The sequence below is a fragment of the Ailuropoda melanoleuca genome, chromosome 11 (genome assembly GCF_002007445.2).
Source record: "Ailuropoda melanoleuca isolate Jingjing chromosome 11, ASM200744v2, whole genome shotgun sequence".
Lineage (NCBI taxonomy): Eukaryota > Metazoa > Chordata > Mammalia > Carnivora > Ursidae > Ailuropoda > Ailuropoda melanoleuca.
The window spans coordinates 48342753-48358472 of NC_048228.1; positions in this window are offsets into that span (position 1 = coordinate 48342753).

Below are 15720 nucleotides of genomic sequence, written 5' to 3' on the forward strand. Positions count from 1 at the left end.
GGGAGGGAGATGGGGAAGGGGGCGGGGCGGCCGGCCACTCCGGGGAGTGGGCTAAACCTCTCCGGCCGCACACCCCCAAGACCGCAGCCCGCGGCGCCGCCGCCGCCAGAGCGGGACCTACGCCGCTCGCCACTCGCGGCCGTTGGCGGTGCGGCGCCGCTGCCAACCGCTCTCTGAGGCCCGGCGCCCCGCGCAGGCGCGCTATCCGCGCCGCCGGAAGTGACGGTTCCGGCTCTTGTCACGTGGAGCGGGAAGGGGGGCGGGGAGGCGATTGTGGGGGTTGGGGACGAAGGCGAGGTCCGGGTGTCGGGTCTGGGGTCCCGGCTGGGAGCGTTCAGGTCAGGTCTCTGCGGTCCTGGCTTCGAGGTGGGAGGTGGCTGGGGGACCGATTCCCGCGCTAGCCATGCGGCAGGGTCTGTCATCTCGGCAAGGAGTTGGTGTGTCACTCTGGATGCTTAAAAATGCCGCCAACAACTTGGTACCCCCGCTAAGGAACTTCTCGCTGCATTTCTAAGCCAGTCTTCCAGACCTCCCCTGAGAATCTTCTTCCGCTCGCCCACCCTCGAGCGTGGGAGGTGGGAGCAGCACGGAACTAGAGCGGATTCCAGTAACCCAACTTCTAAAGCCACCGTGTCGCACTCTGTAACAGGCGCTTATGCTGGGAAGCGTTTTTGCGGTTTATAAATTGCTTAGGAGTACCTTTTAAAATCTGGTGTGCTGTGCAACAGCCGTGTGAGATAGTCGAGACAGGTATTGTGTGCATTTACAGACCATTCATCGCCTTTGGCCAAGAGAACTTAATGGACTCGCCCAGGGTCACACAGCTGGACAGTGGTGGAGCTGGGACTACAAGGTCCATCCTTTGATACCTAGTTTCGTACTTTAGGCCATTCTGAAAAACGAGATTGAAAAACGGCAGATTTAGGAAGCAAAACCAGCCGTTGCATTTTCTCCATCGCTCGTTTAACAAAGAGATGTGCCCACCTTCAAAAGCTCGTTGCATCCATTTCATAAACTGCAGGAATCTCAGTGCCTGCCAGAATGAGGCAGGCAAAATGAGCATGGGTGGAAGACGTTGGGGGGTGTAAGAGAGTGACAATTTACAGAGCATATGTAAAGAGAGCACCCAATTCTCAGCTTCAGCCTGCTTTCCACCACCACAATCCCAGCTCTATGAATACAGGCCTGCTGTGGCCAGGGGTTCTTCTTAAAGAGAAACCAGATATCTGGAATTTTTTTCTAATATGGCATTTCCTAAATTTTTTCAATGTAGACCAAATAAGTTGTGCCTACAAGACTCCAGTATGAACCTTCTATGAAAGGAGATGACCGTGGTTCTATCCTTACCCCTATTGCTTTGTCCAACTTGTTAATGGAATACAGGCAGATGTGCTTAGGCAAAAGACTTTGAACTTAATAATCTTACATATTTCCTCCCCTCTGCTATTTGAAGAGAAGCTATTTCTACCAATGCCAAAACAGTGCTCTGGATTTAGGCATTTTTCCTGCATAACCCACTAAGCTAAAATTCTTCATCCAGAGACCTGACCTTTAAAGTACATTCCAGCTCAATGGAAGTCAGATTATATGTCAGATGATTGATGTGGTGTGACAATTGGGGATTTCCATTTAGAAATAAGCTGACCATTTTCCTTACTGTAGAGATTCACTGCAGAGTCTCATTCCTACATTTGAATTCTATTTTTCAAGCAGACTAATGGAGAAATTTAGTCATTTCATACAATTCAAAACTGGTATCAGCCTAACACACAGTTTGGGCCTAATGCAACTACACAATCACAATACAAGAATAAAAGTCTCCTATGATCAATTGGGGAGCAGATTTACAATTGCTGTGGCAAAGAAATTCATATAACCCCCTTCTAATATGGAAGTTTATCATTAGTTTAAGGCATAAGTCCCCTGGTAACACCAGGCAATGTGTTCTTTAATTTTTCACCAAAAATGTAATAAAATTTGAATTTTCTCTGATCTTGACAATTTTAACTCCACAATATTCTATGACAGCTATTAACATATTGCTTAATAAGAAAGCAAAAATATTGTATTACTAATAACAAAAATGCCAACATTTACAAACACTTTTACCACCAAAAGATGTTGAACTTAACTGTCACATTGTATCTTCCTACAGCTTTGTGAATTGAGGATGAGTATCCTTGAACCGATTTGTAGGCAGAAATTGAGATACCAATATATGAAACTCTATTGAGAATTCTAGTCTCTTAGTTTTGTACTCATTCTTAAACCATGGTTACAGATGAACATCCAATTTGGCTTCCTACTGGAAAATAAAATCTCTAGAAAAAAATGTATGAATAATGTAAATTCTGATCCTCTAAAATACTGTCATTGAGGTAACTTACAGTAAGTACACTGATATAGAATAGTTTAATAAAGGTAAAAGATTAAAATTACATTTCAGTTTTTTATACCTATCTCAATATTTCAAATGTTTATAGCTGTACTGCTATAAAAATAGTTGGAAAGTAGCCACATAATGAAGACTTTTTTTAAATTTTTTAATTTAAATTCAATTAATTAATATAGTGTATTATTAGTTTCGAGTAGAGTTCAGTGATTCATCAGTCTTATATAACACCCAGTGCTCTTTACGTCATGTGCCCTCCTTAATGCCCATCAGCCAGTTACCCCATCCCTCCACCCCCTACCCTCTAGCAACCCTCAGTTCATTTCTTATGATTAAGAGTCTCTCATGGTTTGTCTCCCTTTAAAGACTTTTTTTTTAATAGATTGCTTTGGTTTGCATGGTTTCATGTTACAATATTCTGATAAAGTCGATAGATCATTGTAGCCAACTAAAAGATTCCAAGATCCTTAAACAGGCAGGGGGGAGGAGGGATTATTGTTGTATTTTGGCCTTCTAGTGGAAAACTATAACCCTTTCTGTTACTTTGACCCTCATCTACTTTGCACTAAGGTGGCTCTCAAAGATGTGTGGAGTGAGAAAAACTGGCATGGATCAAACAAAATATGCTTATCCTAAAAGGCTTATTCCAGTGTCGTTATTAGCTTTATAAGTCATCTCTTCCAGTGCCTGATTAATCATTTTTTTTTCCTCACAAGTCAATGTTTTCCTTTGATGATGTACCTTCTATCATTATTAGCCTCATTATGCTTTACTGTTAAGAATAATTATCCCTCCCTAACGGTATTACTTTATACCTAGTTAAATGACCATGTCTTTGCTTTCCAAAAAAGTAAGAGTCCCAAAGTTCATTAGAAGAATATATTTATCTCTCCATTATCTTAAAATGTTTTTTAATGTCACCAATATTTTATCTTCTGTTAAAACTCTCAACATCATCACTATACCTTGTCAAAATTTATATGCATCTAAGAAAAATCAATCTGACGGTGTGGTTTAAAATACCAAGCTGTTCACAAATATTCTAAATAGAGAAAAAGTGAATTATTTGACATGAAATTCATTTATGATAGAATTTTGCCTAGAGCTTGACCATGCTTTTTAAAAAGACTACAAGAGGTGGGCAACTTCACCATCAGAAGAGGCACTCTGATGGCCATCCCAGCCAAATTGGTGGGGGAGGCGGGGTAGGGGGTAGAGGGGATTCCACAGATATACAGCACCTCAGGCTCACATGTCACATCAAGGATATCTTCCTGCCTAAACAAGTATTCGTCCTAGTGGGATTAGAGTCACAATCTTGGATATGTTCCTGCCCTCCCTCTTCTAGCTACCTTTTGTATTTCCCTCCCATGGCCAGGCTCTACTACCCTGCTCCTGCCCTGCTCCCAGGTACATTTATATAAAACCTTAGCAGAATGTAAAATAAGAACCAGTTCTTATTGGATACATGTGATGTATCAGTGCTATTTTAATGTGCATTACATGTATCAACTCAGTACAGAAATGATGAGCTCTAAGATTGTGCTTGTATTGTATGTTGCCTTCAAATCTCCACCCAGCAGTGTGGCTGATGTTATGATCTCAGAAACTTCCGGGGACAGAAAAGCAGCTATTCTGGTTTAGGGAGCAGGTGAGCAGTTCCCATGGTAAAATATTGAATTATGTCCCAGTATGTTTAATGCTGAATCTCTACACTTCCACAACATTCACATATAAACAAGTAAAACTGTATTCAAGTTACTATAGAGGGACAGAGAAAGAAAGGCTTGAAGCGAAATTCAGCTTTTGTTTCAATCCTTTATCAAAATTCACATCTTGTTTTACCCAGGCTTCTGCCAACTGTAGTAGAGACTATTTATTGAACATGTACAATGTGTCAAACAGTGTATGAACCAATACATAAGAACTCATACAGTATGGTAAGAATCATGGGATTTCAGGGCTGGAAGGGGATGTAATGAAATGCAGAATCTGAAAGAGGAACAGAAGCATTTATTGAGCATCTAGTATGTCTCAGGCATTATGCTCAACACTTTATAAGTGTTATCTATGTATCCTCTAACAAGGGAAGTGAATATTATTACTCCCGACTCTCATTCCAGGCACCCTGAACCACCTTCATTTCTTGCCATCCTGTGGGCCCCAGTGCCCACTCCAGTTAGAATGTCTTGTTCTATCTCATAATCACCTGATTTAATGGGTGACTCTGTGGAACTCCAGGGCCCTCCCATGTGAAAGCTCTCCTGACCTCTGCCATTTGGCAGTCCCAGGTAGAATGAACTCATTTGTACCTCACACTACTCTGTAGACTTCCAGAACTACACCTATCACTTAATTACAAGGGCTTCCTTACATGCTTGTCTCCCTCTACTGCATTGTAAGAAGTTTAAGGGAAGGGACCATGTCACATTGTTTTCTTAAAATCCTATGCCAACCAATGTGCTTGACATATAGTGAGTATTCAATAAATGAATGAATAACTTAGCCTAAAATCTAGTAAGTGGTAGGGCTGGGGGCTTGAGACCAGGCTCAAATCTCAGATGTGTCTGAAAACCCAAGCTTCTTAGCTTTATTTACACCTGAGTTCTGGTCATCAGTAGAATGGGAAGAATAGGGGCACCTGAGTGGCTCAGTTGGTAGGTGTCTGCCTTCGGCTCAGGTCATGATCCCGGGGTCCTGGGATCAAGCCCCTCATCGGGCTCTCTTCTCAACGGGGAGCCTGCTGCTCTCTCTTCCTCTCTCTCTCTCTCTGTCTCTCATGAATAAATAAATCTTTAAAAAATAAAATAGGAAGAATATTTTTTTATTTTGTTTTTAGTGGTGCTGTTGGTTTTACTTTTGTTTTTTGAAGTGGGAGCTGGGAAGTGATATGAGCTGTGAGTATTAAATAATATACAATCAATACCAATCATCGTGCTGGACACATAGAAATGTCAGTTCCCCTTTCTTTTATCATCCTATTCAAAGTTGTATTACACGTGACAGAGCTAGGATCCAAACTACCGTGTCACCTTTTCACCACAGGTGCTTCATAGATACAATCTAGATTCTTCTTTGGGGTGAGTTTCAGGCTTCTTAGCATTTATAAGTCATTTTACTTTTTTCTTTTTTTGGCCTACTTGAACCTGCAGTTGTAGTAGAGGATAATGTAAGCAGAGTTGGGGCACAAAAGAGCCTTTACCTGACTGAAAGCTTCAGGAGCGTAGGAACCATGCCGCCTTCATCTATACATGCCTGCCCCCCTAGAAAGTTCTTAATAAACATTGGTGGCATTCAAGTTCATTGGTCAGCTTAAACCTAGATGGTTTCCTGGATCTTTGTGAACAGTCTAAACGGGAGAAATGCAGGTAGCTAAAAACAAAAGAGGAAATAGGAAACTGCTCGGTGTACAGAACTATAAGAAAGGAGTGGAAAACTTAAACGGGTAAAATCAGGACAGCACAAGCAAAAGGATGATGTTAGTAATATAATCAAGACAGAGATAGGTGAGAGGGGAGAACCCTAAAACCGGAAGTGAATCTAAAAGCAAAGACTGAGGCTATAATGGAAGCCTGGTCCCCACACATATCTGCTCTAAGAGGCTGATTTATTTTCTACCAGCTAATTTATCTCACCCTTTTCCTTTTATTCTTGCTGTTTCCCTGACCCCAAACACTATCTCTCCCTCTTCCTCATCTGCATTAGACGTATGCAACTTTCCCAGCTTAATTTACCTCCTCTAGGAAGTTCTTTCCCAACTTCCCCACTTCATAATAACCCATCATTTCTCTAAACCACTGTAGCATTTTGTCTACGGGCAAAGCCTAGCACACTGTGCACTTTAATTGGTCAGGTTGTATAAGTCTTAACTGTCAAGCATAATACGCAGTGTGTATATTTTTATTTTTGAGTAATTCCATTGCATATAGAGCCTGACTAGTCACATTATGGGTGCTAAACAGTTATTGAATTAGATGGTCAATGTATCCCGAATAATAAATGCCACTTTGAATTGGCATTTTGAAAAACATCTTTTTTTAATTGCATTTTGGATTCACAGAAAGGAATTAAAGACAGATGGTTTGAGGGGAGAGTTACAATTGACCAGAGGCTAGGTAAACAAAGATAAATTTGACTGTTCTGTTGTTTAAAGGTAAAAGAGAAGGTCCTATTACATATCTTTCCTCTGAAAACTCTTTATGAAGTGTGACTGGATATTATATGAAAGTGAATATCATCATTTGTTTTCATCTGGGTGAAGATCAAACAACACCCTCATGCATATTTCAAGCCAAAATGAAAATTATATTTGTGTACACACTTCTCATATTATAATATTTCCAATTTGATTTGCGTTGACCTTCTTCAATTATTATATTTGCGTGTTGCTCTAAAAATAGTATTCAAGGAAATCATTCTTAAAGGACAAGTATGGTTTTCTTTTTTTAACCTTTTAGTTTTTCACACTTCAGCATATACCTTATTCCTGTTCTCTCTCTTATCTGCTGACAGCAGTGGGCCTACTTACGTTGAGAGATTAGAAACACTTTTCCCATTTACCATGACAACACCCAGCTAAGGTTTACTGATAAACTAGGAGTAAGTTAGGGCATCTACAAAATGCAGGAAGAATTCATACTCCTGAGTAAGAACTTTAATTCAGGAGTGAAAGAGATGGTATAGCTAGTAAATTCATATATTATTAACATTTTATTAAAATTCTTGTCATTTTTATGCAAATAAAATATCCTCTGTTGAGTCCCCATCTTGTATCCTTTTTATAGGCAAGTGCATTTATATAAGCTCTAAAATTATCAGTTGTATGTGTGTGTATGTGTGTGTAAGCAGCTATGCACTAAAATGTTCATTCTGTGTTGACATAACAAATTCAAATTTCTACGCATACATAAACCCGTTTGGTCTTTGAAAATGTGTCTAATAATACATTTTAATCAAAGTAATTATAAAAGATATTAATGCAGCTATTTTGTACCAGAGAGGATTGACTAACTATAGATTTGGCCCACTTAAATTTTACACTTTCTTATAATAATACAGTAGAAAATCGATGATTAAAATCTTGAAAAATCAAGTCAAACAGCTGAAATTGTCTCAAATCATTTCCTATAACGATTTTTATTTTTGTTGAATTTATCCCTTGTTTTGATAGCATTTACATACAGCCTCAAAGACTAAGAGTAACTTTAGCAACTTCACACATCCTATATAAGTAATTAGATTAATTAAATAGTCACTTATTGCAGGCCTGTATATACATACACATGCACACAACACTGTACCAGTCACATAGGAAAATTGAAATAAGACATAAGATTCAAACTTTAAGCCAAACATTGAATCTAGTCACTGTAGACATATTTTCTCATGTTCATGATCACCCTATGCATTCTTTTTTTTTTTAAAGATTTTATTTATTTATTTGACAGAGATAGAGACAACCAGCGAGAGAGGGAACACAAGCAGGGGGAGTGGGAGAGGAAGAAGCAGCTCCTGATGTGGGACTCGATCCCATAACGCCCTAAGCCGAAGGCAGATGCTTAACCACTGTGCCACCCAGGCACCCCCATCCTATGCATTCTTTACAACTGTTCTGCTTCTGACCAGCACATTGTCTCTTCCACCATTGTTAGCTTTCTCACTTATGACCCATTAACTTTCCTATAATAATCACAATGAATAAGTTCAGTGTCTCTAATGATTACTCTATAGTAATTCCCTGCACATCAGGGATACAATTTTATTGAAATGTATACTATGTAAGCATTTGGGATAAAAATAAGTATCTTTACGAGAAACATTGGGACACCTGGTTGTTGGCTCAGGCGGTAGAGCATACAACTCTTGATCTCAGGCTCATGAGTTCAAGCCCCATGTTGGGTGTAGAATTTACTTTAAAAAATTGTTTTAAAGGAGAGAAACATCAATACTTCAGTTCAATAAAAATATCAAGAAAACAAACAGATTCCCTTCTTTAAAAGAGGTTTCTTTTAAATTCTTCATCAGAAGAATCTGTCATTAGCAATTCCAGTGGAACATTCATTAATATTTCATGTTGTCACATCTCTATTCGAAAAGCAACTCTAATAACTAATTCAATCTATCTGAATTATTAAGAATTTTTAAACATTTTCTAATTATGCACTAACCAATCTTTAAATTCTAAACTTGATTTTTAAAAAGAAGTGAAATATAAAAACTACTTGTACTTTTAGTTATATGATTATTTAGGGGGAGTCTTTTATTCATACCCACTGAATAGGATACTTACAGAATGTGTAATCAAAATCAGCTTCATAGTTATGCTTTATTACATAGTGAATGTTATTTATAATAGCACTTTCAAGATAGTATGTTATTATGTTTAAGAAATACAACTTCTTAACCAACAATTTCTACCAGTTCTTGTCATATAAAGCAATATGTTTTATGAAAGAAATAGAGAAGAATATAGCTAGATGATTTCTATGATTTTATTTATTAACAAAAAGAAAAATAAAGATTGACAATTCACATAAACCATATTTTCTTATATGAAACCATGATATTATATAAAGACAATAGTGTTAGTTAATTTGCCAAAGTTCTAATGTAGAACACTTAATCTAGTAAGCTCTGTGATCAGTGCATAATGCTCTGAAGACAAATTTAAGTTCTTGAAGATGACACTATTTTGCTTGATTTGTTGGGCATGTTAATACATGGTATTTCTACTAGAAATTCAGCAAAAGCAGAAAATAAAGAATTTCTCCAACAACACCTTACCATCTCTCTAGCCCAATGGATGTTAGCAGAAGGGAAGAAAGTAAGTGTGAACAGAGAATTGGCACCCAATATCTACAAGTGTAATTTATATTTTTGAATCCTAACATTAACAGTACCTTTTATAATCAATCTGGATCTTTGTCAGTTTGTGTTCAATTTAGTCTTCATTGTTCAACAAACACTTAGTAAGCCAACCATTATGTGTGACTCTGCAAGGGATAAAATGATTAATAAGGCACATTCCCTTTATTAAGGAATCAAAGTCTAATGAAAAGATAGATGTATTCATATCTAACACAAGGCAGAACGCTTGTGATACTAAGGTACCAAGGAGGGCATTGTAAAGGAGGTACCATTTGAGATGAGCTGAGATTGCAACAGATGGTGATGATGAATCCTGTAAGAGAAACTTAGTCTGCCCTGTACCTCCCATGTCATTCCCCTTTAACCTGTTCTGCTTTTTCTTTTTTCCACAGTTCTCATCTTCCAATTAATTTAGTATATTTACCTAGAATGTGAGTATTCAGACAGAGATCTTTGTTTTGTTCACTGAATGCAATTTGGCGCTAGAATTTTCTGGCTTATTGAAGGTGCCTGATAAATATATGTAGAATGAATTAATGAGAAAAAATATGTTAACCATGGGGCAGAAAGTACAAGGTATTTTTTTCAAATAATTGGGGGTCCAATATGACAAATATGATTATGACAGACGCCTGATGGCCATATGATATAAATAGGAAACAATAAAATGGCCTGAGTATTTTTCCTTACTTTTCCAATAAGTAATAAAGCCAATTTCTCTGTAGTTCAATTTCTTATCTGAGAAATTGATGGTTGAACTGCAGTAATATGCATTTTACAGGGTGCCTGGGTAGCTCAGTCGGTTACGTGTCTGACTCTTGGTTTCAGCTCAGGTCATGATCTCAGGGTCCTGGGATCAAGCCCCACCTTGTGACCTCAGCAGGGGTCTGCTTCCCCTTTTCCTCTCCCTCTGCCCCTCCCTGTGTTTGCACATTCTGTCTCTGTCTCTCTGTCTGTAAAATAAATTAATTAATCATCTAAGAATATATGCATTTTTTAAATAATTGTGGTATAAATTAAATAACAAGAAGCTCTAGTTCTGAACTTTTTATCACTTTTAGCCATTTTAATTTTATTTGCCTATATTTTATTTTTACTTGGGTCTTGCTGCCCTGAAGTTATACTCTTTTGCTAAAGTTGCCTCTATATCATTCCAGTTTATTGTTTTAAAAAACTGAATTCTATAAACTACATGTACCCCTCTATCAAATAAAATGACATTGAAAGAATGTATCCAATATTTGCCAAAGTCAGATGATATCTGAATGTAATATAAAATGCAATATCTGGGTAAATACATGCTAATCTCAGCTGCTGTATCAATTAGCGTTTACTGTTACAAATTGCCTCAACTCATAGAAAAAGGAATTGTCTCAGGAATGAACCCATGCACTAGAATCACTAAAAATTCAACCCATGCTACAGTAGTAGGTTGGTGTCCATTTTGCAAATTTGCCTTGTGAATAAATCAACATCCTTTCTAGTCCTATAATTCACGGAACCATTTATTTACCCATCTGCTCATATTTTTCTTCCAGTCCATTTTTTTTTACATTAACATTTAGTAGTATCATGAACCATTTTGTTCAGTGTCTGGCTCACCTTGTCCAATAGACCTTCTGAGATATTGGAAACGTTCCGAATCTGCACAGTCTTATAGGATAGCCGCTAAGCGCAAGTGGTTATTCTTAAGCACTCAAAATGTTGCTAGTGCAACTGAAGAACTGAATTTTTATTTTGTTTAATTTTAACTATTTAAATTTAAATATTCCCATATGGCTAGTGGCTAATCCATTGGACAACAGAGATATAGATGTCATTGTTTCAGAAGTTTAAATAATGACTACTTACTTATTTGACATATTTATGGAACAAAATGTATTATATGGGCTTCCATTTCCAGAAAGATAAAGTAGAGATATTTTTTTCTATTACTATTTCCCTATTTCTCCCTGGACTTAAAATATAAAATAAACATGAAAAGACAGACAGATGGAGAGAAACCTGACCAGTTAGGAACTCTGGGGCCTTGTAATCCAAATGTATACATATAATACATATATACATATATATAGACTGCTTCAGTGTCAATATCCTGGCAGTGATATTGTATTGTAGTTTTACAAGATGTTGGGCAAAGAATACGTGAGATCTCTCTGTATTATTCTTACAACTGCATATGAATTGACAATTATCTCAAAATTAAAAGTTTAATTAAAAATGAAGAAACAAATATATTGCATGAGCCAATTCATGTTCAGCATTATTATTATTATTCAGGCTTAGGATTTCATTTAGTAAAATAAAATGAAACTCTATAATCTTTTCACTTCTAGCTAGCAATTAAAAATGGATTCATCTTAGTTTTATCCTTCTTAACACTATACTTCAGAAGAATGTTTTATTACTCTTGTTTAGAAGAATTATGACTCTATTGTTTAGTCTAATCTGATAATTGATGATTAGCTTTCCTCTAGACAATGTTTATTTGAGAAGTACTCCTTTCCTCAGAAGCTCTTGGAATATATAGCATATTCAAGCCTTTGAAAAATGTTATGTTCTTCTCTAATTTGTCAAACAGAGAAAAGAACCACTTTATTAGATGATTCCTCTTCCATCACTACTGTTTTTATTCTTGGACTAACTGTTGTGTTTAAGATTGTTGTGATTTTATTTCATTCATCATCTGAATTTTCTTTTAATAAAAGCAACTGACAGTCTGAAAAAGAAAAAAATTATTACAGCTTCTTCATAAGAGTTGCTCAGTACAACAATTTTCCATCCTATTTATTTATTCATTCAATGAATATTTACTGAGTACCTATTATGTGCCAGGCACTATTCTATTCATTGAGGAAACAGTAGAAAACAAGATAAACATCCTCACCCTCATGGAGTCTTTATATTCTAGAAAGAAGATATAAACAGATAATTAAGGTATATGACATGTATGTCAGATGGGGATAAGTGCAACTGAGAAAAATAAAGGCAGAAAAAGGGACTGAGGAATGTAGGAGGTTAGGTGCATAATTAAATAGTGTCATCAGGGAAACTCTTAACATTTCTAATCTACAGGCATACTGTAGCATGTTTAAATGTAAATTTTCTAAAAATGATTATAATTCACAGTGAAGACCATGACTATAGAACAGGAATTTGCAATTTATTCTCCACCGTGATGCATGTGACTCATGATATTCACGTGTCACACATTCCCATAAGTCGACCAGTGGCCGTGAGACTTTTTGTGTGCTTAAGTGTGTATCTGTCTGTAACTCCACCTTGCTCTTTCTCACTCAGGAAAATTAACTCAAATGTCAATGAGAATGAGTGAGAATGTACGTGATTATGAGAGTCTTAAATCTGACTATGTGTTTAGAATACATCATTTTAAAAATTCAGTACTTTACTGCCTACAATATAGAACTGATTTCAACTCTTTGCATATTGAATCATTGGCATTGAAAGTAATAGTCACTGCATGTGTATAATTATATCTAATTGGTATCTCACAAGGCTTCTACCTATTCCTAGGAAATAGGCAATTATAACATTGATCTTACAACCAGAGAAGTTGAGACAAAGGGCAAAGATTATGGAGTCAATAGTTTTAGAATAGTTTCAGGTGAACATTCTTGATGAATACTGCAACGGAAGCTGAAATTTTGGTGTTAAAGTAAGCGAATATTCAGGAGACTGGATGACTGAATTTTGCTGCCTGACTGGGCAGATTTTCCTGGATTAAAAGTTAAATAAATCAATTGTTACTCTATTGCTACTCAGTATTACTATTCACTGGTTCAAAAACATTTCAAATGAGGAAATATCAAGCAAATAGTTGCATCCAGCCAAACAAAGCCCAAAGTAAAAAATTCCTCATTATAGGATTTTTTTTCAATGCAATAAATGTTTGTGAGGTGTCTACTATGGGTTAAGCAACGTGCTATGCACTGGAGGCCAAAGAGAAAATTAAGACAAAATCTTTGTTTTTTATTTATTTAAAATAGATCAAGTTTTTATTGGTTAATACATAACCCAACAGTGTTAGTTTTGATATCTGCTATACAGTAGGTCTTTCACGAGTCTACATAATTAGATCTTAGCTTAGAAATTTTCAGGAGGAAAAAAATCCGGTGAAATTAATAATGATGCTAAATCGGTCATTTCCATTTGAAGCGATGAGGAAACTGTGGGGCAGCCGTGTAGGTGAGGAATCCCTTGATCCCATACTGAGAGGGGCCTGTGGAGCTACGCTGGTCGTGGGTCATGATCCCAAATGCCAGTTTCACTTTTGGCTCCCCACCCTGTCAGTGATCCCATCCTTCCTGGTTTCGCAAAACAGGTGCTTAATACGTTGTTGCTGAACAAATGAGGCACTAAGTCCAGCATCCCAGCTGAAAGGTAATTCTCTAAGACCTTGTAACCCGAGTTCAAAATCCACCTGATGTGTTTGCTTCCAGGGCCTCCTGAAACGGTTGTTGGCCCTGCACAGACAACCGTGGGAGCCATATGTCCAGGCTTGTGGCCCTCCGTGGTATACTACTTCTTCACAGAGCTCCAGGAAACCCCCATTTTATTTTCTCATAATCTCCACACCCAACACGGGGATCAAACCTACAACCCGGAGATCAAGAGTTGTATGTAGTACTGACTAAGCCAGCAGGCGCCCCAGGAAGCCCCCATTTTAGAATGAGAGGCAGAAGCAGATGTTAGAGCTGGATGGTTACTAGAACTTCTGCAGACAGAGGTCTAGCCACCATTTTCAAAGGGCAGGTTTATAAAGAATGAAAATAAAGGGAAAGTTCGAACCTTGCTTCTTCTCCCTCCTTTCAGCCTTGGGGGGGGGGCTCCACTTGGTAGATGAGATGGGTTCTGACAGTCAGCAATAGGTTCCAGCATTGCCCTCAGGATGTTCACCTGCCCTCCCTCAAGAAGCTGAGCATGATCTTGGATCCCTAATAAATGAAGAGGCTTTTGAAAATTACTAGTCCCTCCATCCATTCTCAGGAATCGAATTTAGTTTGGTCATGTTTGTTATGCAAACCTAAGACATGATGGGAAACTACTCCATGTGGTACCTGATTTCCCTCTTTGAACAGTTCGTATCTTGGTCTATAAGGTAGATAAGGGCTTCTCTAAGGTCTCTCCCTCAATGCTTGACTCTGAAAAGCATTAGGTGGTCTTCCTTAGCTCTTTGGGTTAGAAATATAAAGTTATAATGGGATTTCCTGGAAGCTTAGAGCTGAGGCCACGGAATGCTATTCCATTTCTGCCCCTCTTGACCCTAAAAAAGGTAATTTAATTGACTGCTCGCCCATTTTCCTTCTAATCAACAGAAGATGCCACTTAGGAATCCATAAGGACTTGGAAATGCTGCGCATATGCTTCAGTCTTTATTCTAATCCTTGGGGGTGTGTTCCAGAGCGAGCACTACTGCAGCTGATGAGAACTCCCTAAAGAAAGCATAATTCTGGACTTAGTTGGGCTTTGTGGTGGCAAGGGGGTTCAGGAAGGTAAAATATTTTCCAATGTTGAGAGAGTGGAAAAATGCCACATGAATGATGCTAATTGTTGAGACTTACTCACTACATGTTATTATAGCCAAATTAGCATATTTGCATATTTTTGTTTCATATCTCTGTTTAACGGCAAGCACACTGAATCAAAGCGTAGCCTTGTGGGTTATTTCATGGTTAAGTGTCTTCATAGGTCTTCAGTGTTTATTTCCAGCACAAGAAAAGATGCATGTTGTGATGAGTAATATAAAATTAGGGATTCCTGCATTCTTTTAGTAATGATTATTTGTTGAATGTTTACTAGTACAAAACACTGAGCTGAAATTAACTGTATTCTGGATTCTTTTTTCCTATTTACTGTTCTTCTTTTGTCATGGATGATTGATTTGGCTGAAATGGAGTTTATACTTTGCTGGTTTGATCAGGCTTTATTCTCCATCTATTTTCTTTTCCTACATTAGCAGTAATGGCTATGTTATGTCTTTTGCTTTAAGTAAACATTTCTGAGTGCTAGTGATTTGCAAGTATTTAGAATTTTAAGTCATACACTACCCCTAAGTTTTCTCATTTGTTGAAAAGAAGAAGATAAACTCTAAGCCTTATTTTGCCCTAAGCCTTCAAGGATTTTATGATGTTAGTTTATAAAGGCTGACTATCAGGGAAAATACTTTTGCAAGCAAAGTTCTAGGGAGCCTTGAGCAAACTTAAGTAGGTGAAATTTATCTTCTGTCCTTCATCTCTCTGTTTTTAGCTCCTATCACTCCCACAAAGGCCCCAGTATGCCTGTCCTAAATGGAGGAATAACGAGGACAAATCAGTTCTGCCACTCATTAGCCATGTAACCTTGGGTAAGTTACTTATCCTCTAGGCCTGAAACTCTTCATCTATAATATAGGGATTATCTCAGAACATTCCTCATACAGTCAATGTGAACATTAAATAAAA